We start from the raw sequence: 23,845 nt of genomic DNA on the forward strand, positions 1-23,845 counted from the left end.
ATGCATATTGTTAGAGAAGAGCTTTGGGCCGCCAACCAAAGCCATGTATCATGGTGGAAGTTTCAGTTTGGACATTAATCCTCAATCTCTTATGAGAATATTATCTGTTGTTGAATGCTTATGCATTAAAGAGGAGTCCATTATCTGTTTTCTATGTTGTCCCGGTATGGATGTCCTCAAGTTGAGATCTATCAAAAACGAGAAATCAAATGTGATCTATCTCCTTAGACCTTTGTACAGGCGACATAGAGGTACCCCTTTGTGACACTTGGTTGAAACATATGTAATGCAATGATAATCTATGGAAATCCAAGCTAATTAGGACAAGGTGCGAGCACTATTGGTATTCGATGCATGAGGCTTGTAAATTATAGGATGTCTTATGCATAACACATATGAATTATTACTACCGTTGACAAAATTGTTTCTATGTTTTTAAAATAAAAGCTCTAGCACAAAAATAGTAATCCATGCTTCCCTCTGCGAAGGGCCTTTCTTTTACTTTATGTTGAGTCAGTTTACCTACTTCTTTCTACCTTAGAAGCAAACACTTGTGTCAACTTTGTGCATTGATTCCTACATACTTGCTTATTTGCATTCATCATATTACTTTGTGTTGACAATTATCCATGAGATATACATGTTGAAGTTGAAAGCAACTGCTGAAACTTGTACCTTCCTTTGTATTACTTCAAATCCTTCTATTAAGAATTTATTGCTTTATGAGTTAACTCTTATGCAAAACTTATTGATGCTTGTCTTGAAAGTACTATTCATGAAAAGTCTTTGCTATATGATTCAGTTGTTTAGTTATTATCTTTACCATTGCTTTGAATCACTTCACTCATCTCATATGCTTTACAATAGTATGATCAAGATTATGTAAGTAGCATGTCACTTCATAAATTATTCTTTTTTATCGTTTACCTACTCGAGAGCGAGTAGGAACTAAGCTTGGGGATGCTTGATACGTCTCCAACGTATCTATAATTTCTGATGTTCCATGCTAGTTTTATGAAAATACCTACATGTTTTGCTCACACTTTATAATGATTTTATGCATTTCCTGGAACTAACCTATTAACAAGATGCCGAAGTGCCACTTCCTGTTTTCTGCTATTTTTGGTTCCAGAAAGACTGTTTGGGCAACATTCTCGGAATTGGACGAAACAAAGGCCCACGATCTTATATTTCACGGAAGGTTCCAGAAGTCCGAAGGGGAGATGAGGAAGGGCAGCAGGGGACCCACACCATATGGCGGCATGGGTGGCCCCCTGGCCGCGCCAGCCTATGGGGAGGGAGCCCCTGGCCCCTCCGACTCCGCCTCTTCGCCTATATAATTTCTCGTGACCTAAAAACCCGACACCAATTGACGAAACTCCAGAAAGACTCCAGGGGCGCCGCCGCCATCGCGAAACTCCAATTCGGGGGACAGAAGTCTCTGTTCCGGCACGCCGCCGGGACGGGGAATTGCCCCCGGAGTCATATCCATCGACACCACCGCCATCTTAATCGCCATTGCTGTCTCCTATGATGAGGAGGGAGTAGTTCTCCCCCGAGGCTGAGGGCTCTACCGGTAGCTATGTGGTTCATCTCTCTCTCCCATGTACTTCAATAAAATTATCTCATGAGCTGCCTTACATGATTGAGATCCATATGATGAGCTTTGTAATCTAGATGTCGTTATGCTATTCAAGTGGATTTTACTTATGTGATCTCCGGAGACTCCTTGTCCCACGTGTGTAAAGGTGACAGTGTGTGCACCGTGTGGGTTTCTTAGGCTATATTTCACAGAATACTTGTTCACTTGGTTATGATTTGAGTTGGATGTCTCTATGAAATTGTGGTGTGTTAGTACCTCCTATGAATGCTCACAGTGACAGCGTGGGGTGTTTATTAGTACTTGGAATACATCTTTAAGGTTTGCTTTTGCAGCCCTACACGGTGAATTAGTGTTCGTTATCCGGCCAGAGAGTAATTCAGAATAGCATAGTGAAGTGCTTATATTTATATTCCTTTATGATAACATTGTTGAGAGTAACCACTAGTGAAAGTATGATCCCTAGGCCTTGTCTTTAAGCATTTAAACACCATTTCCAACAAGTTCTGCTACATGTTTGCTTGCTGCCATCTTTATTTCAGATTGCAACTACTACTTACAATCATCCATATTACTTGTATTTCACTATCTCTTCGCCGAACTAGTGCACCTATACATATGACAAGTGTATTAGGTGTGTTGGGGACACAAGAGACTTCTTGTATCTTAATTGCAGGGTTGCTTGAGAGGGATATCTTTGACCTCTACCTCCCTGAGTTCGATAAACCTTGGGTGATTCACTTAAGGGAAACTTGCTGCTGTTCTACAAACCTCTGCTCTTGGAGGCCCAACACTGTCTACAGGAATAGAAGCGTGCGTAGACATCACGCGCGCATAGATGGCGCCGCCCCCTGTTCCCTCAAACCGTTGCCCTCAACACCAAGAAAATCCCTCAACAGCATAAAGATTCGAACCTCCATTGCTAATTCTTCAATCTGGCCTTCATAATATTTTCTGCTTTCTGATTTAGCTTTACGCCAAATGGTCGAAATAAAACCATGGGTGCGCATGGCTGAATACCACCAGATCTAGCAAACTCCAGAAATAAGGTACACTATTACATTCACCGTGCCAGATTAAGAGGATTAGCCTCATAACGGTCTCCATCTTTGCATAAGAGGAACCCAAGGACAACAGCGTTTATTGAAAACCGCACCAGCAGACCCGATGCCATCAGTCGGCGGCCGAGGAGGAGACGAACCCGCAAAATGCCGAACAGAGAGCTCCCGCCGCCAGACATAGAGCAGATCTCCAGCAGGTAGAGGCACGACCTGGGGCTTGGGCCCAGTCGCGCCATCGCCACCAGGGCTCCACCCGCAGCACGGATAGCTTGAGCACCGCCTCGGTATCCCGATGCCCAGCGTTGCCTTTCCTCGTGGCTAGCCCGGAACGGATACAAATCAACTTGCCCCGCGCAGACATCGCTGGCGCCCCATGTTGCGCCTGGCTGCACCACCGCGCCACCAAGGTCGGCTCCACCGCCTCGCCCCAATCCTTCGCCATGAGCGCGCTGATACGTCTCCAACGTATCTATAATTTCTGATGTTCCATGCTAGTTTTATGACAATACCTACATGTTTTGCTCACACTTTATAATGATTTTATGCATTTTCCGGAACTAACCTATTAACAAGATGCCGAAGTGCCAGTTCCTATTTTCTACTGTTTTTGGTTCCAGAAAGGCTGTTCGGGCAACATTCTTGGAATTGGACGAAACAAAGGCCCACGATCTTATATTTCACGGAAGGTTCCAGAAGTCCGAAGGGGAGACGAGGAAGGGCAGCAGGGGACCCACACCATATGGCGGCGCGGGTGGCCCCCTGGCCGCGCCAGCCTATGGGGAGGGAGCCCCCTGGCCCCTCCGACTCCGCCTCTTCGCCTATATAATCTCTCGTGACCTAAAAACCCGACACCAATTGACGAAACTCCAGAAAGACTCCAGGGGCGCCGCCGCCATCGCAAAACTCCAATTCGGGGGACAGAAGTCACTGTTCCGGCACGCCACTGGGACGGGGAATTGCCGCCGGAGTCATCTCCATCGACACCACCGCCATCTTCATCGCCATTGCTGTCTCCTATGATGAGGAGGGAGTAGTTCTCCCCCGAGGCTGAGGGCTCTACCGGTAGCTATGTGGTTCGTCTCTCTCTCTCCCATGTACTTCAATACAATGATCTCATGAGCTGCTTTACATGATTGAGATCCATATGATGAGCTTTGTAATCTAGATGTCGTTATGCTATTCAAGTGGATTTTACTTATGTGATCTCCGGAGACTCCTTGTCCCACGTGTGTAAAGGTGACAGTGTGTGCACCGTATGGGTTTCTTAGGCTATATTTCACAGAATACTTGTTCACTGGGTTATGATTTGAGTTGGATGTCTCTATGAAATTGTGGTGTGTTAGTACCTCTTATGAATGCTCACAGTGACAGCGTGGGGTGTTTATTAGTACTTGAGAATACATCTTTAAGGTTTGCTTTTGCAGCCCTACACGGTGAATTAGTGTTCGTTATCCGGCCAGAGAGTAATTCAGAATAGCATAGTGAAGTGCTTATATTTATATTCCTTTATGATAACATTGTTGAGAGTAACCACTAGTGAAAGTATGATCCCTAGGCCTTGTTTCTAAGGATTGAAACACTGTTTCCAACAAGTTCTGCTACATGTTTGCTTGCTGCCATCTTTATTTCAGATTGCAACTACTACTTACAATCATCCATATTACTTGTATTTTACTATCTCTTCGCCGAACTAGTGCACCTATACATCTGACAAGTGTATTAGGTGTGTTGGGGACACAAGAGACTTATTGTATCTTAATTGCAGGGTTGCTTGAGAGGGATATCTTTGACCTCTACCTCCCTGAGTTCGATAAACCTTGGGTGATTCATTTAAGGGAAACTTGCTGTTGTTCTACAAACCTCTGCTCTTGGAGGCCCTACACTGTCTACAGGAATAGAAGCGTGCGTAGACATCAAGCTATTTTCTGGCGCCGTTGCCGGGGAGGTAAGGTAAAAGGTATTCACATCCTCCGACTACTAAGCTATTTCCTAGCACCGTTGCCGGTGTGTGAGTGCTCGAAGCTATTTCCTTTAGATCCTGCAATTATATCTTTTTGTTTCTTGTTTTTATTTCACTAGTTAGGCTTACTGGAAAACAACAAAAAAATTAGAGATCTTTATGAACTTTATATTGAATTAGGACATGATGTGTTTGAAGAGAGAATTAAAAAACCCATGGAACTTTGTTTGCAAAATAGTTGTAGCAATGTTATTAGCATGAACTCTTTGAACACTATTATTGCTAATGCTATGGAAAATTCTAAGCTTGGGGAAGGTGGTTGTGATATTTTTTAGTCCCCCAAGTTTTGAGGAGAAAAATTTCTTTGATGATACTTTGCCTCCCATTTATGATGATTATAATGATAGTGGTATTTTGGTGCCACCTACTATGGAGGATAAAGTTTATTACGTTTATACCATGCCTGCAATTTATGATGATTACAATGATGGTTGTGATAGTTTTACTACCACTATTACTAATAAAACTGATTATGCTTATGTGGAAAGTAATGATACTTTTATGCATGTGAATAAGAATGCTTTACGTGATAGTTATATTGTTGAGTTTGTTCATGATGCTATTGGAAATTATTATGAGAGAGGAAAATATGGTTGTAGAAATTTTCATGGTACTAAAACACCTCTCTACATGCTGAAAATTTTGAAGTTACTCGTGTTTTATCTTCCTATGCTTGTCACTTTGTTCTTCATGAATTTATTTGTGTACAAGATTCCTTTTCATAGGAAGTGGGTTAGGCTTAAATTTGTTTCATACTTGCTTTTTGATGCTCTCTTTGCTTCAACTTTCATCCTTATGTGAGCATCATTAAAATTACTGAGCCCATCTTAATGGCTATAAAGAAAGCACTTCTTGGGAGATAACCCATGTTTTTATTTTGCTACTATTTTGTTGTGTCTTGGAAGTTGTTACTACTGTAGCAACCTATCCTTATCTTTATTTTATTGCATTGTTGTGCCAAGTTGATACTATATTTGGATTTATGCGCAGAAACAGATTTCTAGCTGTCACGAATTTGAGTAGATCTCTCTGTAGGAAACTCATAAAAATCTGCGAACATTCATGAGTGATCCTCAGATATGTACGCAACTTTCATTCAATTTGAGCTTCTTCATCTGAGCATGTTAAGTGCCTCAAAAAAATTCGTCCTTACGGACTGTTCTGTTTTGACAGATTCTGCCTTTTATTTCACATTGCCTCTTTTGCTATGTTGAATGGATTTCTTTGTTCCATTAACTTTCAGTAGCTTTGGGCAATGTCCAGAAGTGTTAATAATGATTGTGTTACCTCTGAACATGTGAATTTTTGATTATGCACTAACCTCTAATGAGTTTGTTTTGAGTTTGGTGTGGAGGAAGTTTTCAAGGACCAAGAGAGGAGGATGATATAATATGATCAAGAGGAGTGAAAAGTCTATGCTTGGGGATGCCCCCGTGGTTCATCCCTGCATATTTCAAGAATACTCAAGCATCTAAGCTTGGGGATGCCCAAGGCATCCCCTTCTTCATCGATAACTTATCAGGTCACCTCTAGTGAAACTATATTTTTATTCCGTCACATCTTATGTGCTTTACTTGGAGCGTCCGTGTGCTTTTATTTCCGTTTTGTTATCTTAGTTCTCTGAATAAATTGGATCCTATCATGCTTGTGTGGGAGAGAGACACGCTCCGCTGTTTCATATGAACACTGGTGTTTTTAGCTTTACTTTTAATGTTCATGGCGAAGGTTGAAATTGCTTCATTCATTGCTATTTGGTTGGAAACAGAAAATGCTTCATGTGGTAATTGGTATATGGTCTTGAATAATTTGATACTTGGCAATTGTTTTGCTCAAATAGATCATGTTTAAGCTCTTGCATCATGTAGATTGCACCTATTAGTGGAGAATTACTGTAGAGCTTGTTGAAATTTGGTTTGCATGATTGGTCTCTCTAAAAGTCTAGATATTTTCTGGTGAAGTCTTTGAACAACAAGGAAGACAGTGTAGAGACTTATAATGCTTGCAATATGTTCTTATGTAAATTTTGCTGTACCGGTTCATACTTGTGTTTGCTTCAAACAACCTTGCTAGCCAAAGCCTTGTACTGAGAGGGAATGCTTCTCGTGCATCCAAAACCTTGAGCCAAAACTTATGCCATTTGTGTCCACCATAACTACCTACTATGTGGTATTTTTCTGCCATTCCAAAGTAAATTGCTTGCGTGCTACCTTTAAAATTTCATTCCTTGCCTTTGCAATATATAGCTCATGGGAAAATAGCCTTAAAAACTATTGTGGTAAAGAATATGTCGCTTATGTATCTTATTTCTTATAAGTTGCTTATTGAGCGGTAACCATGTTTCTGGGGACGCCATCAACTATTACACCTTTGTTGAATATCATGTGAGTTGCTATGCATGTTCGCCTTGTCTGAAGTAAGGGTGATTTATCATGATCAAATGGTTTGAGTATGCATATTGTTAGAGAAGAGCTTTGGGCCGCCAACCAAAGCCATGTATCATGGTGGAAGTTTCAGTTTGGACATTAATCCTCAATCTCTTATGAGAATATTATCTGTTGTTGAATGCTTATGCATTAAAGAGGAGTCCATTATCTGTTTTCTATTTTGTCCCGGTATGGATGTCCTGAAGTTGAGATCTATCAAAAACGAGAAATCAAATGCGATCTATCTCCTTGAACCTTTGTACAGGCGACATAGAGGTACCCCTTTGATACGTCTCCGACGTATCGATAATTTCTTATGTTCCATGCCACATTATTGATGTTATCTACATGTTTTATGCACACTTTATGTCATATTCGTGCATTTTCTGGAACTAACCTATTAACAAGATGCCGAAGTGCCAGTTGCTGTTTTCTGCTGTTTTTGGTTTCAGAAATCCTAGTAAGGAAATATTCTCGGAATTGGACGAAATCAAAGCCAGGGGCCTATTTTCTCACGAAGCTTCCCGGAAGTCCGAAGGAGAGACGAAGAGGGGCCACGGAGGGGCCACCCCCTTGGGCGGCGCGGCCCCCCCCCCGTGGCCGCGCGGCCCTGTGGTGTGGGTGCCCCGTGCCGCCGCTTGCCCGGCCCGTGCGCCTATAAAACGTCTCCGTGACGAAACCCCGATCGAGAACCACGATACGGAAAACCTTCCAGAGACGCCGCCGCCGCCGATCCCATCTCGGGGGATCCAGGAGATCGCCTCCGGCACCCTGCCGGAGAGGGGAATCATCTCCCGGAGGACTCTACGCCGCCATGGTCGCCTCCGGTGTGATGTGTGAGTAGTCTACCCCTGGACTATGGGTCCATAGCAGTAGCTAGATGGTTGTCTTCTCCCCATTGTGCTATCATTGTCGGATCTTGTGAGCTGCCTAACATGATCAAGATCATCTATCTGTAATTCTATATGTTGCGTTTGTTGGGATCCGATGAATAGAGAATACTTGTTATGTTGATTATCAAAGCTATGCTTATGTGTTGTTTATGATCTTGCATGCTCTCCGTTATTAGTAGATGCTCTGGCCAAGTTGATGCTAGTAACTCCAAGAGGGAGTATTTATGCTCGATAGTGGGTTCATGCCTCTGTGAATCTGGAGGAGTGACAAGAACCACTAAGGTTATGGATGTGCTGTTGCCACTAGGGATAAAACATTAGTGCTATGTTCAAGGATGTAGTCACTAGTTACATTACGCGCAATACTTAATGCAATTGTCATTGTTAGCAACTTAATCTTTGGAAGGGGTTCGGATGATAACTTTGAAGGTGGACTTTTTAGGCATAGATGCGGTTGGATGACGGTCTATGTACTTTGTCGTAATGCCCAATTAAATCTCACTATACTCATCATGATATGTATGTGCATGGTCATGCTCTCTTTATTTGTCAATTGCCCAACTGTAATTTGTTCACCCAACATGCTGTTCGTCTTATGGGAGAGACACCTCTAGTGAACTGTGGACCCCGGTCCAATTCTCTTTACTGAAATACAATCTACTGCAATACTGTTCTACTGTTTTCTGCAAACAATCATCTTCCACACAATACGGTTAATCCTTTGTTACAGCAAGCCGGTGAGATTGACAACCTCACTGTTTCGTTGGGGCAAAGTACTTTGGTTGTGTTGTGCAGGTTCCACATTGGCGCCGGAATCTCTGGTGTTGCGCCGCACTACATCCCGCCGCCATCAACCTTCAACGTGCTTCTTGGCTCCTCCTGGTTCGATAAACCTTGGTTTCTTTCTGAGGGAAAACTTGCTGCTGTGCGCATCATACCTTCCTCTTGGGGTTGCCCAACGAACGTGTGAAATACACGCCATCAAGCATATTTTCTGGCGCCGTTGCCGGGGAGATCAAGACACGCTGCAAGGGGAGTCTCCACTTCTCAATCTCTTTACTTTGTTTTTGTCTTGCTTAGTTTTATTTACTACTTTGTTTGCTGCACTAAATCAAAATACAAAAAAAATTAGTTGCTAGTTTTACTTTATTTGCTATCTTGTTTGCTATATCAAAAACACAAAAAAATTAGTTACTTGTTTACTTTACTTAATATCATGCATGTTTTTATTTCACTAGTTAAGCATAATGGAAAACAACAAAAATATGAGAGATCTTTATGAACTTTATCTTGAACTAGGACATGATGTGTTTGAAGAGTGAATTAAAAAACCCATGGAACTTTATATGCATGCTAATGGGAATGTTATTACTATGAATGCTTTGAACACCATTGTTGCTAATGCTATGGAAAATTCTAAGCTTGGGGAAGCTGGCTCTGATGAGCATGAACTTTTTAGTCCCCCAAGCATGGAGGAGAAAATTTACTTTGATGACACTTTGCCTCCCATTTATGATAATAGTGGTATTTTGGTGCCACCTACTATTGAGGATAAAGTTTATTATGATTATACTATGCCTCCTACATTTGATGATTATGGTGATGAGAATAATAATGATAGCTACTTTGTTGAATTTGCTCCCACTACAATTAATAAGAATGACTATGCTTATGTTGGGAGTAGTAATTATTTTATGCATGAGACTCATGATAAGAATGCTTTATGTGATAGCTATATTGTTGAGTTTGCTCATGATGCTACTGAAAGTTATTATGAGAGAGGAAAATATGGTTGTAGAAATTTTCATGTTACTAAAACACCTCTCTATGTGCTGAAATTTTTGAAGCTACACTTGTTTTATCTTCCTATGCTTGTCACTTTGCTCTTCATGAACTTGTTTATTTACAAGATTCCTATGCATAGGAAGCATGTTAGACTTAAATGTGTTTTGAATTTGCCTCTGGATGCTCTCTTTTGCTTCAAATACTATTTCTTGCGAGTGCATCATCAAAACTGCTGAGCCCATCTTAATGGCTATAAAGAAAGAACTTCTTGGGAGACAACCCATGTTTTTACCTACAGTACTTTTTTTTATTTTGTGTCTTGGAAGTTGTTTACTACTGTAGCAACCTCTCCTTATCTTAGTTTTGTGTTTTGTTGTGCCAAGTTAAGCCGTTGATAGAAAAGTAAGTACTAGATTTGGATTACTGCACAGTTCCAGATTTCTTTGCTGTCACGAATCTGGGTCCACCTCCCTGTAGGTAACTCAGAAAATTAAGCCAATTTACGTGCATGATCCTCAGATATGTACGCAACTTTCATTCAATTTGAGCATTTTCATTTGAGCAAGTCTGGTGCCATTTTAAAATTCGTCAATACGAACTGTTCTGTTTTGACAGATTCTGCCTTTTATTTCGCATTGCCTCTTTCGCTATGTTGGATGAATTTCTTTGATCCACTAATGTCCAGTAGCATTATGCAATGTCCAGAAGTGTTAAGAATGATTGTGTCACCTCTGAATATGTCAATTTATAATGTGCACTAACCCTCTAATGAGTTGTTTCGAGTTTGGTGTGGAGGAAGTTTTCAAGGATCAAGAGAGGAGTATGATGCAACATGATCAAGGAGAGTGAAAGCTCTAAGCTTGGGGATGCACCCGGTGGTTCACCCCTGCATATATCAAGAAGACTCAAGCGTCTAAGCTTGGGGATGCCCAAGGCATCCCCTTCTTCATCGACAACATTATCAGGTTCCTCCCCTGAAACTATATTTTTATTCCATCACATCTTATGTGCTTTTTCTTGGAGCGTCGGTTTGTTTTTGTTTTTTGTTTTGTTTGAATAAAATGGATCCTAGCATTCACTTTATGGGAGAGATACACGCTCCGTTGTAGCATATGGACAAGTATGTCCTTGGTTTCTACTCATAGTATTCATGGCGAAGTTTCTCCTTCGTTAAATTGTTATATGGTTGGAATTGGAAAATGATACATGTAGTAATTGCTATAAATGTCTTGGGTAATGTGATACTTGGCAATTGTTGTGCTCATGATTAAGCTCTTGCATCATATGCTTTGCACCCATTAATGAAGAAATACATAGAGCATGCTAAAATTTGGTTTGCATATTTGGTTTCTCTAAGGTCTAGATAATTTCTAGTATTGAGTTTGAACAACAAGGAAGACGGTGTAGAGTCTTATAGTGTTTTCAATATGTCTTTTATGTGAGTTTTGCTGCACCGGTTCATCCTTGTGTTTGTTTCAAATAAGCCTTGCTAGCCTAAACCTTGTATCGAGAGGGAATACTTCTCATGCATCCAAAATACTTGAGCCAACCACTATGCCATTTGTGTCCACCATACCTACCTATACTACATGGTATTTTCCGCCATTCCAAAGTAAATTGCTTGAGTGCTACCTTTAAAATTCCATCATTCACCTTTGCAATATATAGCTCATGGGACAAATAGCTTTAAACTATTGTGGTATTGAATATGTAATTATGCACTTTATCTCTTATTAAGTTGCTTGTTGTGCGATAACCCTGTTTCCTGGGGACGCCATCAACTACTCTTTGTTGAATTTCATGTGAGTTGCTATGCATGTTCGTCTTGTCTGAAGTAAGAGAGATCTACCACCATAGGGTTAAGCATGCATATGTTAGAGAAGAACATTGGGCCGCTAACTAAAGCCATGTTCCATGGTGGAAGTTTCAGTTTTGGACAACAATCCTCAAATCTCAAATGAGAAAATTATTAATTGTTGTTATATGCTTATGCATAAAAGAGGAGTCCATTATCTGTTGTCTATGTTGTCCCGGTATGGATGTCTAAGTTGAAGAATAATCAATAGCGAGAAATCCAATGCGAGCTTTCTCCTTAGACCTTTGTACAGGCGGCATAGAGGTACCCTTTGTGACACTTGGTAAAAACAATGCATTGTGATGATCCGGTAGTCCAAGCTAATTAGGACAAGGTGCGGGCACTATTAGTATACTATGCATGAGGCTTGCAACTTGTAAGATATAATTTACATGACACATATGCTTTATTACTACCGTTGACAAAATTGTTTCATGTTTTCAAAATCAAAACTCTAGCACAAATATAGCAATCGATGCTTTTCCTCTATGGAGGACCATTCTTTTACTTTCAATGTTGAGTCAGTTCACCTATTTCTCTCCACCTCAAGAAGCAAACACTTGTGTGAACTATGCATTGATTCCTACATACTTGCTTATTGCACTTATTATATTACTCTATGTTGACAATATCCATGAGATATACATGTTACAAGTTGAAAGCAACCGCTGAAACTTAATCTTCTTTTGTGTTGCTTCAATACCTTTACTTTGAATTATTGCTTTATGAGTTAACTCTTATGCAAGACTTATTGATGCTTGTCTTGAAGTGCTATTCATGAAAAGTCTTTGCTTTATGATTCGCTTGTTTACTCATGTCATATACATTGTTTTGATCGCTGCATTCACTACATATGCTTTACAAATAGTATGATCAAGATTATGATGGCATGTCACTCCAGAAATTATACGTGTTATCGTTTTACCTGCTCGGGACGAAGCAGTACTAAGCTTGGGGATGCTGATACGTCTCCGACGTATCGATAATTTCTTATGTTCCATGCCACATTATTGATGTTATCTACATGTTTTATGCACACTTTATGTCATATTCGTGCATTTTCCGGAACTAACCTATTAACAAGATGCCGAAGTGCCGATTCTTTGTTTCTGCTGTTTTGGGTGTCAGACATCCTAGTAAGGAAATATTCTCGGAATTGGACGAAATCAAAGCCCAGGGGCCTATTTTCTGACGAAGCTTCCCGAAGTCCGAAGGAGAGACGAAGAGGGGCCACGGAGGGGCCACACCCTAGGGCGGCGCGGCCCCCCCCTTGGCCGCGCGGCCCTGTGGTGTGGGGCCCCGTGCCGCCTCTTGACCTGCCCTTTCTCCTATAAAAAGTCTCCGTGACGAAAACCCCAAGATCGAGAACCACGATACGGAAAACCTTCCGGAGAGACGCCGCCGCCGCCGATCCCATCTCGGGGATCCGGGAGATCGCCTCCGGCACCCTGCCGGAGAGGGGAATCATCTCCCCGGAGGACTCTACGCCGCCATGGTCGCCTCCGGTGTGATGTGTGAGTAGTCTACCCCTGGACTATGGGTCCATAGCAGTAGCTAGATGGTTGTCTTCTCCCCATTGTGCTATCATTGTCGGATCTTGTGAGCTGCCTAACATGATCAAGATCATCTATCTCGTAATTCTATATGTTGCGTTTGTTGGGATCCGATGAATAGAGAATACTTGTTATGTTGATTATCAAAGCTATGCTTATGTGTTGTTTATGATCTTGCATGCTCTCCGTTATTAGTAGATGCTCTGGCCAAGTTGATGCTAGTAACTCCAAGAGGGAGTATTTATGCTCGATAGTGGGTTCATGCCTCTGTGAATCTGGAGGAGTGACAAGAACCACTAAGGTTATGGATGTGCTGTTGCCACTAGGGATAAAACATTAGTGCTATGTTCAAGGATGTAGTCACTAGTTACATTACGCGCAATACTTAATGCAATTGTCTGTTGTTAGCAACTTAATACTGGAAGGGGTTCGGATGATAACCTGAAGGTGGACTTTTTAGGCATAGATGCAGTTGGATGACGGTCTATGTACTTTGTCGTAATGCCCAATTAAATCTCACTATACTCATCATGATATGTATGTGCATGGTCATGCTCTCTTTATTTGTCAATTGCCCAACTGTAATTTGTTCACCCAACATGCTGTTCGTCTTATGGGAGAGACACCTCTAGTGAACTGTGGACCCCGGTCCAATTCTCTTTACTGAAATACAATCTACTGCAATACTGTTCTACTGTTTTCTGCAAACAATCATCTTCCACACAATACGGTTAATCCTTTGTTACAGCAAGCCGGTGAGATTGACAACCTCACTGTTTCGTTGGGGCAAAGTACTTTGGTTGTGTTGTGCAGGTTCCACGTTGGCGCCGGAATCTCTGGTGTTGCGCCGCACTACATCCCGCCGCCATCAACCTTCAACGTGCTTCTTGGCTCCTCCTGGTTCGATAAACCTTGGTTTCTTTCTGAGGGAAAACTTGCTGCTGTGCGCATCATACCTTCCTCTTGGGGTTGCCCAACGAACGTGTGAAATACACGCCATCACCCTTTGTGACACTTGGTTGAAACATATGTAATGCAATGATAATCCATGGAAATCCAAGCTAATTAGGACAAGGTGCGAGCACTATTGGTATTCGATGCATGAGGCTTGTAACTTATAGGATGTCTTATGCATAACACTGTTACCGTCCGAAACCCACCGGCGAGCAGCGACGAGTAACACCGTAGAGCCGGGAGGCTCCCAGGACTGCGGTTGGCCCTGGTCCCTCGGGCGACGGCCCGCAATGCTCCTGGTACGCACGTCCGATGCTGATGCAAGGGCGTGCCACCTGACCTATACCTGGTCAGGAAGGTGATGGATTGCTTCGACTTAGTTTTCTGCATGGCAAACACGTAAACATTAAATACGAGCCCCGATCGGCTCTTAGGTTACTCTGTGGATCGGCTCTAAGAGCCGATTGCCCCATGGAACACGTTGGATTTTACATTAACATGGGGATCCTGCTTATTCAAAATCAAGCTAAACTAATCTACGATAGTCTAGGGTTTTCACCGCATAACCGGAACATCCTACGCGTAGTTGAGCCTAGCAGATACGTAAGATGATAGGAAAACTAGCCCTAAAGAGGCCTAAAAACCAACATGAAGTTGATCCCCGGAACAATCCCTTTAGGACTTCATAAACCACACCTTACGCACTACCGGATCGTTCAACCCGTTTATAAGGCCTAACCATGCGGATATCAAACCAATCCTTGAAGAACAAGGAACAACTATAACGGATTAGATCTACTAGCTAAAGAACAAGCAAGATGCTGCCCTTACACCTAGGATAGGTGTAAGGGCAGCCAGATATTTGAGGGATAGCGTAGCTAGACAAGTACATCGTGAAAGCATCGATGTCAACCCCAAAACACCTGAGATAAGGGTGTTGCTCGCCATCAAAAAGGCTTCAGCACGAGCAACACCAAGAACGAATAAACCGATACTGCCTAGATCGCACAATGCGATCTAGGCAGCATGTTGCTTACCCGGGAGAAACCCTCGAAACAAGGGGTGGCGATGCGCCTAGATTGATTTGTTGTGAACGTGATCGTCCTCCTTCTCAAATAACCCTAGATACATATTTATAGTCCGTAGACTTTCTAATTTGGGAACAATCCTAACCGTGCACGAGCTAAACTCTGTCTCTTAATTCTAACCGACACGTAATCTACTATAATTTACAGATACACGGGCCACTTGGCCCAAACTCTCGTACAAGGCCGCTTCATGCATATTTTCCATACATATTCTCCAAGCCTATCTCAATCACGGCCCACCTCTGATTTGGTTAAAATCTGGTGATAACACATGCCCCCCTGGTTTTGGCAATGATAATTTCAAAACCACTCTGTTTTTCTTCGTAGGGTCATGTCGTGGCAGAGCAGAACCGTTGCAGTATCCTTCATCATGATGCCTTGCCTTCTCAACTTCTCTGCACGATTTGACAGTTTTTTGGCACCACTTCCTCGAAAACTGCGGTGGCATTAAATCCACACTATATCCCTTTATTTAACCGCGCCGAACAGTTCGCCTCTTCATCCCCTTGCTCTGTACTAGCCATCGGCCCAAAAAAAACCCTTCTTCTGTAGCCATGTCTTCCTCCTCCTCCTCCGCTTCATCGGGTCTCTCCTTCCAGTCTTCCTCTTCCTCCTCCCGCGCGCCTACGCCGGAATGGGATTGGATGGCAGCGTACGACATCGAAGCCCCAGAGGAATGGGACCAAGAGTCCCATGACTCCTCCGTCTGGTCCGAGGACAACAAATCCTTGACCGACGGAGAGGACGATCTCCAATTCCTCGCCGATGGGGAGTCGGAGGCGGAGAGCGAGGACGATCGCTTCTCCTGGGATGACTTCACCTCCTCCGACGAGGAGGAAGAAGAGGAGGACGACGACGACTCCCTCGAGGACTACCCGCCGGCGAAGCGCTTCCGCGCCGGGTCGGACGACGACGACGAGGAGGAGGAGTACGGAGCCCCCGCCAAGGGCTACAGCAGCAGCGACGAGGAGCCCACCGGCAGCTGTGCCGACAAAAGCTTCGACGACGACGACGAGGGCAGCGACGGCCCATACTAGTATAGGACTAGTAGTAGTAGTAGATTGGTTAATAGACCTTTCTTTTGTTCTTCCTCCCTCGAGCAATCGGCTCTTCCTCTGTAAGAAATCCCTCTATTAATGAAGAAAATGTTCTTATATCGATTCTGCCTTGTTATCACCAGATTTTGGCCAAATCAGGAGGTGGGCCGTAAGGGAGATGGGCTTGGAAGATTACACGTGGAAGATCTCTGAAGTGGCCTTACACGAAGAGTTTGGGCTAGATTGCCCGTGTATCTGTATTATAGTAGATCACATCTTAGATTAAAAGATAGAGTTGTACCCGTGCACGGTTAGGTGCACACCTAAATTAGAAAGTCCCCTGGACTATAAATATGTATCTAGGGTTTATGGAATAAACAACCAACGTTCAACCACAAATCAATCTCGGCGCATCGCCAACTCCTTCGTCTCGAGGGTTTCTACCGGTAAGCATCATGCTGCCTAGATCGCATCTTGCGATCTAGGCAGCACAAGCTTTATGTTGTTCACGCGTTGCTCGTACTGAAGCCTTTTTGATGGCGAGCAACGTAGTTATCTTAGATATGTTTGGGTTAGCATTGTTCTTCGTATCATATGCTATCGTAGTGCAACCCTTGCATATCTAGCCACCCTCACACCTATCTTAGGTGTGGGGGCGGCACCCCGCTTGATCATTATTTAGTAGATCCGATCCGTTACGGTTGCTCCTTGTTCTTCAAGGATTAGTTTAATATCTGCAATAGTTAGGCCTTACAAAGGGTTGGAGGATCCAGCGGCACGTAGGGTGTCGTTTGCTAGTCCTAGACAGGATGTTCCGGGGATCAACCTCGTGTTGGTTTTTAGGCCTTGTCTAAGATCGGCTTACGATCACCGTGCGTGGCCGCGAGGCCCAATCGTGAGTAGGATGATCCGATTATGCGGTGAAAACCCTAAATCGTCGTAGATCGTTTTAGCTTTATCTTGATCAAGCAGGACCACCATATATTCGTGCACCTCGTACGAATCATGGGTGGATCGGCTCCTTGAGCCGATTCACAGGATAACCTGAGAGCCGATCGAGGCTCGTATTTAATGTTTACGTGTATGCCATGCAGGAAACTAAGCGAGGCATCTCCATCACCTTCCTGACCAGGTATAGGTCAGGTGGCACGCCCTTGCATCAGCATCGGACGTGTGTACCAGAGGCTTTGCGGGCCGTCGCTCGGAGGGACCAGGGCCAGCCGCAGCCCTAAGTTGTTCCCGGCTCTACTGTGTTGCCCGTCGCTGCTCGCCGGTGGGTTTCGACCGCAACACATTCTGGCACGCCCGGTGGGACAAGCTTCTTCATCAACCACATCGCCATCTACATCTGAGATGGCGGACGGCACACCAGTCACTTACGAGGAGCTGACCGACGAGCTCAAGAAGAAGTATGACGAGGTCAAAGCAATCCTCGAGGCCGACCTCATCGGCTCTTTCCATAGAACCCGTTCACATGGCATCAGGTGGAAGGGGTTCTCGCCTAATGGTGCACTCGATGGGATAGACCTCTCTGCCCCGTCAGAAGAACGCACCAGGTCCCTACGTCAGGAGATCAACTACCTGGTGGCTCACTCATGCACCGCCACTCTGAGAACCTGGTGAACACTCTGGAGCGTGTCGCTCTCCGGGTGATCCAGGAGATCATGAGGCACCAGTACTCTCCGTCAGGACCAGCTCTCGGGACACACCAAGGAGAGATGCCACTCCAGTCCCGTCCACCGCTGCCATTTGCGTTGGCAGCACCAGAAGTGCCGAATTCACCGGCATTCGTCGTCTACAACGTTGGTGGTGACCCTAGTGACTGCCAGTTCTTGCATGAGGCGCCTAAGGAGATCCCTCACGAGTACATGTGCACATACGTGCCAGACTGCGGTAACTGGGCGCTCACAAACTAGGCCGCAACATCAGGGACTTCTGGGAAAGCAAGAGGAACGTCGGCAACGGATCTTGAGAAGCAGACGTGGCTAACTAAATATGCCACCCCGACGAACCTCCAGAGCTCAGCTCCTGCAGTTGGCTCAGAGCTGGAAAAGCAAGCATGGCTGGCTAAGTACGCCACCTCGGCGAATCTTCAGAGTTCAACTCCTGCAGCCAGCACAGCGGATCAGATCAGTACCATACTGAGAGACCAGTTCGGCATGGTGCCGAAAAGGAGGGCAATCGGCTATTCCAAGCCGTACCCCGACGAGTACGAGTTGATCCCGCTACCACCTAAATATCGGCTCCCTGATTTCTCCAAATTCAGTGGATCAGATGGTTCCAGCTCCATCGAGCATGTGAGCCGATATTTGGCACAGCTAGGAACGGCCTCAGTGTCGGATCCACTACGCATGAGGTTCTTCTCACAGTCCCTCACGGGATCGGCTTTTGGGTGGTACACCTCGTTGCCACTAGACTCGATCCGGACTTGGAAGCAGTTGGAAGAACAGTTTCATACGCAGTACCACTCAGAGGCTTCCGAGTCTGGCCTTGCCGATCTAGCACAAATACGTCAGAAGCATGGAGAAACAGTGACAGAATACATCCAGCGCTTCAGGAATCTTAGGAACCGATGTTATTCGGTTCGTGTGACTGAAAAGGAAGCAGTCGAGTTGGCAGTGGCGGGCCTTGCAGCGCCGCTCAAGGACATGGCCTCCCAAGTAGACTACCCCTCACTGGCGCACATGGTTCAGAAACTGTCGGCATATGAACAGCGCCACCCGGACTTGTACCAGGACAAATTCAAGCGTGCAGTAGTCCTGGTCGAAGCAGAGGAAGACGAAGTTTCTGCGGGAGATCAAGAGGTAGCAGTGGCTGAATGGACTCGGGGGCAACCCCCGTGTCCTGCAAATGGGTTAAGCCACCAGGTCCGCCCAGGGGGTTTGATTTTGATGTGACCAAAACTGAGCAAATCTTCGACCTCCTGCTCAAGGAGAAGCAGTTGAAAATACCCGAAGGTCTCAAATTCCCCACGGTACAAGAGCTGAACGGAAAGCCATACTGCAAATGGCATAACTCGCTCTCCCGTGCCACCAACGACTGCAGGGTGTGGCGTCAGCAGATCCAAATGGCGATAGAACAAGGACGTCTGATTTTCAACCAGTACGCCATGAAGGTCGACACTCACCCCTTCCCCGCCGTTAACATGGTGGAATGCACTTACCCTGAAGGTTGCCAGCCAGGATCCTCGTTCAGTATCAACATGATAGGACCTGGGCACCACTCTGGCAAGGATGGAGACGAGGGCAGCTGCTCTCGTAGCAAGGACACAGAGGAGGCCGCTCCACGCGATCGGCTCCGTCATGATAGCAAGCGCTACGTCACAGAGGGAGAAGTGAAGAACATAAGATATCAGCGACCCCTCTCTGATCACCTCCTCAACACGTATGTGAGTCAGTATGACTGATGTCTACGTTCCCCCTCCTTTCCTGTAGACAGTGTTGGGCCTCCAAGAGCAGAGGTTTGTAGAACAGCAGCAAGTTTTCCCTTAAGTGGATACCCAAGGTTTATCGAACTCAGGGAGGAAGAGGTCAAAGATATCCCTCTCATGCAACCCTGCAACCACAAAGCAAGAAGTCTCTTGTGTCCCCAACACACCAAATAGGTGCACTAGTTCGGCGAAGAGATAGTGAAATACAGGTGGTATAAATATATATGAGCAGTAGCAACGGTGCCAGAAAAGTGCTTGGCGCGTAGTTGATGGTGGTGGTATTGCAGCAGTAGTAACGCAGTAAAACAGTAAACAAGCAGTAGTAACGCAGCAGTATTTAGGAACAAGGCCTAGGGATTACACTTTCACTAGAGGACACTCTCAACATTGATCACATAACAGAACAGATAAATGCATACTCTACACTTTTGTTGGATGATGAACACATTGCGTAGGATTACACGAACCCTCAATGCCGGAGTTAACAAGCTCCACAATAATGCTCATGTTTAAGTAACCTTATAGTGTAAGATAGATCAATAGACTAAACCGAGTACTAGCATAGCATGCACACTGTCACCTTCATGCATATGTAGGAGGAATAGATCACATCAATAATATCATAGCAATAGTTAACTCCATAATCTACAAGAGATCATGATCATAGCATAAACCAAGTACTAACACGGTGCACACACTGTCACCTTTACACACGTGCAGGAGGAATAGAACTACTTTAATAACACATCACTAGAGTAGCACATAGATAGTAGTGATACAAAACTCAGATGAATCTCAATCATGTAAAGCAGCTCATGAGATCATTGTATTGAGGTACATGGAGAGAGATTAACCACATAGCTACCGGTACAGCCCCGAGCCTCGATGGAGAACTACTCCCTCCTCATGGGAGCAGCAGCGGTGATGAAGATGGCGGTGGAGATGGCAGCGGTGTCGATGGAGAAGCCTTCCGGGGGCACTTCCCCGCTCCGGCAGGGTGCCGGAACAGAGATCCTGTCCCCCAGATCTTGGCTTCGCGATGGCGGCGGCTCTGGAAGGTTTTCGTGGGTTTCGTCAATTGGTGTAGGGTTTTCTGATCCAGGGGCTTCTTATAGGCGAAGAGGCGGCGCAGGAAGGTCGAAGGGGATGCCTTGGGCATCCCCAAGCTTAGACGCTTGAGTCTTCTTGATATATGCAGGGGTGAACCACCGGGTGTATCCCCAAGCTTAGAGCTTTCACTCTTCTTGATCATAGTATATCATCCTCCTCTCTTGACCCTTGAAAACTTCCTCCACACCAAACTCGAAACAACTCATTAGAGGGTTAGTGCACAATATAAATTGACATATTCAGAGGTGACACAATCATTCTTAACACTTCTGGACATTGCATAATGCTACTGGACATTAGTGGATCAAAGAAATTCATCCAACATAGCAAAAGAGGCAATGCGAAATAAAAGGCAGAATCTGTCAAAACAGAACAGTTCGTATTGACGAATTTTAAAATGGCACCAGACTTGCTCAAATGAAAATCCTCAAATTGAATGAAAGTTGCGTACATATCTGAGGATCATGCACGTAAATTGGCATAATTTTCTGAGTTACCTACAGGGAGGTGGACCCAGATTCGTGACAGGAAAGAAATCTGGAACTGCGCAGTAATCCAAATCTAGTACTTACTTTTCTATCAACGGCTTTACTTGGCACAACAAAACACAAAACTAAGATAAGGAGAGGTTGCTACAGTAGTAAACAACTTCCAAGACACAAAATAAAAACAAAGTACTGTAGGTAAAATAACACATGGGTTATCTCCCAAGAAGTTCTTTCTTTATAGCCATTAAGATGGGCTCAGCAGTTTTGATGATGCACTCGCAAGAAATTGTATTTGAAGCAAAAGAGAGCATCAAGAGGCAAATACAAAACACATTTAAGTCTAACATGCTTCCTATGCATAAGAATCTTGTAAATAAACAAGTTCATGAAGAGCAAAGTAACAAGCATAGGAAGATAAAACAAGTGTAGCTTGAAAAATTTCAGCACATAGAGAGGTGTTTTAGTAACATGAAAATTTCCACAACCATATTTTCCTCTCTCATAGTAACTTTCAGTAGCAACATGAGCAAACTCAACAATATAACCATCACATAAAGCATTCTTATCATGAGTCTCATGCATAAAATTGTTACTACTCCCAACATAAGCATAATCAATTTTATTAGTTGTAGTGGGAGAAAATTCAACAAAGTAGCTATCATTATTATTCTCATCATCAAATATAGGAGGCATATTGTAATCATAATCAAATTCACTCTCCATAGTAGGTGGTAACAAAAGACTACTATCATTATAATCATCATAAATAGGAGGCAAAGTATCATCAAAGTAAATTTTCTCCTCAATGCTTGGGGGACTAAAAATATCATGAAAACCAACTTCCCCAAGCTTAGAACTTTCTATATCATTATCAACAATGGTGTTCAAAGCGTTCATACTAATATTACTACCAGCATGCAAATAAGATTTCATAGGTTTTTTAATTTTCGCATCAAACAATCCATGTTTTAAATCAGGAAATAGAACAAGAAGCTCATTGTTGTCCATTATGCCAAACTAGTGTAAACAAGAAACAAAAAGATGCAATTGCAGGATCTAAAGGAAATAGCTTCGAGCACACACACGACGGCAACAGAAAAATACTTTACCTGGGACCGTAGTATGAGAGCCTTTTACCTTTCCTCCCCGGCAACGGCGCCAGAAAAGTGCTTGATGTCTACGTTCCCCCTCCTTTCCTGTAGACAGTGTTGGGCCTCCAAGAGCAGAGGTTTGTAGAACAGCAGCAAGTTTTCCCTTAAGTGGATACCCAAGGTTTATCGAACTCAGGGAGGAAGAGGTCAAAGATATCCCTCTCATGCAACCCTGCAACCACAAAGCAAGAAGTCTCTTGTGTCCCCAACACACCAAATAGGTGCACTAGTTCGGCGAAGAGATAGTGAAATACAGGTGGTATAAATATATATGAGCAGTAGCAACGGTGCCAGAAAAGTGCTTGGCGCGTAGTTGATGGTGGTGGTATTGCAGCAGTAGTAACGCAGTAAAACAGTAAACAAGCAGTAGTAACGCAGCAGTATTTAGGAACAAGGCCTAGGGATTACACTTTCACTAGAGGACACTCTCAACATTGATCACATAACAGAACAGATAAATGCATACTCTACACTTTTGTTGGATGATGAACACATTGCGTAGGATTACACGAACCCTCAATGCCGGAGTTAACAAGCTCCACAATAATGCTCATGTTTAAGTAACCTTATAGTGTAAGATAGATCAATAGACTAAACCGAGTACTAGCATAGCATGCACACTGTCACCTTCATGCATATGTAGGAGGAATAGATCACATCAATAATATCATAGCAATAGTTAACTCCATAATCTACAAGAGATCATGATCATAGCATAAACCAAGTACTAACACGGTGCACACACTGTCACCTTTACACACGTGCAGGAGGAATAGAACTACTTTAATAACACATCACTAGAGTAGCACATAGATAGTAGTGATACAAAACTCAGATGAATCTCAATCATGTAAAGCAGCTCATGAGATCATTGTATTGAGGTACATGGAGAGAGATTAACCACATAGCTACCGGTACAGCCCCGAGCCTCGATGGAGAACTACTCCCTCCTCATGGGAGCAGCAGCGGTGATGAAGATGGCGGTGGAGATGGCAGCGGTGTCGATGGAGAAGCCTTCCGGGGGCACTTCCCCGCTCCGGCGGCGTGCCGGAACAGAGATCTGTCCCCGGATCTTGGCTTCGCGATGGCGGCGGCTCTGGAAGGTTTTCGTGGGTTTCGTCAATTGGTGTAGGGTTTTCTGATCCAGGGGCTTCTTATAGGCGAAGAGGCGGCGCAGGAAGGTCGAAGGGGGGCCCACACCCTAGGGGGGCGCCCCCCCCCCCTAGGCCGCGCCAGGGTGTGGTGTGGTGGCCCTGCCTCCCTTCTCTGGCGGTTCTCGTGTGTTCTGGATGCTTCCGGGTAAAATAGGAACCTGGGCGTTGATTTCGTCCGATTCCGAGAATATTTCGTTACTAGGATTTCTGAAACCAAAAACAGCAGAAAACGAGGCGGCACTT

The sequence above is a fragment of the Lolium perenne genome, chromosome 3 (genome assembly GCF_019359855.2).
Source record: "Lolium perenne isolate Kyuss_39 chromosome 3, Kyuss_2.0, whole genome shotgun sequence".
In the NCBI taxonomy this organism is placed as follows: Eukaryota; Viridiplantae; Streptophyta; class Magnoliopsida; order Poales; family Poaceae; genus Lolium; species Lolium perenne.